The sequence below is a fragment of the Salvia splendens genome, chromosome 21 (assembly GCF_004379255.2).
Source record: "Salvia splendens isolate huo1 chromosome 21, SspV2, whole genome shotgun sequence".
In the NCBI taxonomy this organism is placed as follows: Eukaryota; Viridiplantae; Streptophyta; class Magnoliopsida; order Lamiales; family Lamiaceae; genus Salvia; species Salvia splendens.
The window spans coordinates 16,735,092-16,738,786 of NC_056052.1; the positions used below are offsets into that span (position 1 = coordinate 16,735,092).

Here is a 3,695-nt window from a genome sequence, read left to right on the forward strand (position 1 = left end):
AGGTTGAGTTAACTGAATCGTATGTTGTGCATCTTTTTGTGAGTGGATTGAATTATCATGTACAAAAATCAGTTAAAATGTTCAAGCCTAAATCACTTGTTCACGCATTTGCTTTGGCTAGACTACAAGAGTCAGCTTTTTGAATTTTAGAGGAATTTATTGTGAGAATGAGGATGTTGGGAACCTAGGTGGTTCTATTGTGAACAACTCACCCCTCTTCCTACACATATTATGCCTACTATTAAAAGTCGTAGACTCTTCACATCAGAGGGAATGGGTCGTGATGAGAAATTGAAGCAACTGTATCGGATGGAGTCGGAGGAGGATGTAGTTGAAGGGGAGATAGGGAAAATCTCTGAGTGTGGGGAGGCTACTGAAGGGGAAGGTTCTGAGTGTGGGGAGGCTGCTGAAGGAAAACATTCTGAGTGTGGGGAGGCTACTGAAGAGGGAAACATTGGGGATGAAGCTATGGATGATGATAACCCTCTGACCTCAATCAATGTTATTAGTGGCTTGACTACTAAGGTAAATTCAGTAATGGTGGATGTGGCTGAAATGTGTGATGCCATGTGTACTGCCACATCATTCACTACTGCGAAATACAGGAAGACCTTGGATATCTGTGTTTCGGGTTTCGATGTACCACGACCTGTTAAGACTTTTGAAGATTGTGGATTCTCTGTGGAACTAATGAAAGCAATAGCAAAACAAGCATATGAAAAGCCTACACCAATACAGTGCCAAGCTTTACCTATTGTGCTTTCGGGAAGAGACATAATTGGAATAGCAAAAAACGGGCTCAGGAAAGACTACCTCATTTGTGCTTCCTATGATAGTCCATACTATGGATCAACCCGAGCTAGCTAAAGAAGAAGGCCTCATTGGAGTGATTTGTGCACCTACCAGGGAAGTGGCTCATCAAATATATTTGGAAGCTAAGAAGTTTTCCAAATCTTGTGGTATCCGTGTGGCTGCAGTTTATGGTGGGATGTCGAAGCTTGATCAATTCAAGGAATTGAAGGCAGGGTGTGAGATAGTTGTAGCTACTCCAGGGAGATTGATGGACATGATTAAAATGAAGGCGTTGACTATGCTGAGGGCAACCTACTTAGTACTTGATGAAGCTGATAGAATGTTTGATCTTGGTTTTGAGCCTCAAATAAGGTCAATAGTGGGTCAAATAAGACCAGACCGTCAAACATTACTTTTTTCAGCAACTAGGCCTCGAAAAGTTGAAAAGCTTGTTAGGGAGATTCTACCTGATCCTGTAAGAGTAACTGTAGGAGAGGTGGGTATGGCCAATGAGGATATTACCCAAATTTTCTACGTGATGCCATCAGATGCAGAAAAGTTGCACTGGCTTCTCGAGAAGCTTGCTGTAATGATAGATGAAGGTCGTGTTCTGGTCTTTGCCTTAAAGAAGGCGGCAGATGATGAAGTAGAAGCACAACTGCTTCAAAGAGGTCTTAAGGTAGCAGCATTTCATGGTGATAAGGATCAGTCTTCTCGTATGGAGATATTACAAAAATCCAAGTCTGGAATATACCATGTACTTGTTGCAACTAGAGGTGAGCAAAAAAACCGGAAACCGAATATCCGAACCGAACCAAACCGAAATTTTGAAATTCGATTCGGTTTTTTTGATTTTTCGATTCGGTTCAGTTTTAAAAATAAAAAAATTTCAGCTTTTTCGGTTCAGTTCGGTTCGGGCGAAGAAAAAAACCGAAAACCCGAAAAACCGAATTGTATATATATTCTATTAATTTAATATATTATATTATATATAATATATATATTCTTTTAATATATTCTACTATATAATATATATTATATGTATTATTAATTTTATATTATATATAAATTTTCTATTAGTATATATAAAATAAAATACACATATATAAATATATATTTATATTATATTTATTTTTTTCAGGTTTTTCGGTTTTTTTTTTTGGGTTTTTCGGTTTTGTTCGGGTTTTTCTATTTTTTAAGTTCGGTTTTCGGTTTTTCGGTTACGGTTTTTCTGGTTCGGTTCGGTTTGGATTTTGAACTAAATTCGGTTTTTTGGTTTTGGTTCGGTTTTGGCAAAAAACCGAACCGAAACCCGAATGCACACCCCTAGTTGCAACTAATGTTGCTGCTCGAGGTCTTGATATCAAATCCATTACTTCTGTAGTCAACTTTGACATAGCTAAAGACATGGACATGCATGTACATCGCATCGGAAGGACAGGTCGTGCAGGGGATAAAGATAGAACTGCGTACACCCTGATAACGCAAAAGGAGGCAAGATTTGCTGGTGAACTAGTTAACAGTTTGATTGCTGCTGATCAAAATGTATCCCCAGAGCTCATGGATCTTGCTAGGACGGATGGGCGGTTCAAATCAAAACGTGATGCACGAAAAAAGGTGGTAAAAGAGCTAAAGGAAGGGGAGGTACTGATCCTGAGTATGTTTCATGCCTTGGGAAGAGAATAATGTGTTTGATGGTTCATTTGATGAAGAGTCGAGACTCTATGTTGGCAAGCTTCATGAAGAGACGCCAATGCTACAAGATTCATTTGAGGTATTGGTGGCAGATTGTTCACAGCTGCTCCACAGAAGACCATTCTTCAAACTCTCAGAGGTCGTGCTCGAATTCGGGAATCGTATGAATGGGGGAGTCGAACAAGCTCTGCATAGCGCGTCTTTCGGGTTTTCAAAGGAATGTTTCAACTTTTTATTGTAGGAAATATTCAAATACCAAATCTTGAGGACAAGGTTATTTGAAGGAGGGGAGATTTGGTGCATGAAAAGGAACTCAATAAATGTAAACGTGGAGTGGAGTTAGTTAGACGGTTACACTGTGTTGTTAGCTCATATGTACAACTATATAAGATGTGTCATTCTATTGTATTAGGCTATGAATGATGAATTAATGGAATTCCCTTCTTCCTTATCTCTCTCGTCTTGTCTCAATAGCTCATTGTGTATAGGTGAGATTCCGGTTGCCGTTCCTATCCCCGGTGACCCCAATTCTGCACTACACGGACAAGGAGTCTGGCAGAGAAAGGGAGATGGAGGAGCGCTGAGGCAGAGAGGAAGGCGTGGCAGCGATGCACGAGTCAATTCCGCCGATTGGGAGAGGGAGAGTGCAGCGCCGATTTGGGGGAGAGGAAGAGAGGGAGGCGCCGCTTTTTCATGTAGGGTTTGTTGGGAATTCGAATTTGTGGAGTACTATAATTTGGATTTATTTGTGTTGGAATTTTAGTTCATGGAGTGTATTATTTGGATTTTATTTGTGTCAGAATTTTAGTTTAGATTTTATTTGTGTCAGAATTTTAGTTCAGATTAAAGGCTAAAATGATCCTGCACATATGATTTTCGTCCTAGGCATTATCTTTTGAATTTTTGCATCCCGAACATCAATCAACGTTTTTAACCCGATTTTAACCAATTAAAGCTATTAAGCCCAAATTATTTTCAACCCCAATATACTCAACCCATTGGTCTTTCTCCTCTTCCACTCAAACCTTGCAAAATCCCTAATTTAAAGGAGGATCAAGCAGCAGCGGTTCCCCTTTCACCCTTGTCACTTTTCTCCGGCGAATTCGCCATTCCCCGGAGTCGCCGGAGCTTGCTCACTGCTCCTCTAAAATCTCCTTCATTTCTCTTCCTCATCACTCCTCCCTTCATCTCCAAGATCTCTACACGTC

At 40.1% G+C, this 3,695-nt stretch overlaps 1 pseudogene; it reads left to right on the forward strand.

Moving 5' to 3' along the window:
* The first annotated feature begins 273 nt into the window (after positions 1-273).
* Positions 274-2,654, forward strand: LOC121784290 (annotated as a pseudogene).
* The last annotated feature ends 1,041 nt before the right edge of the window (positions 2,655-3,695 follow it).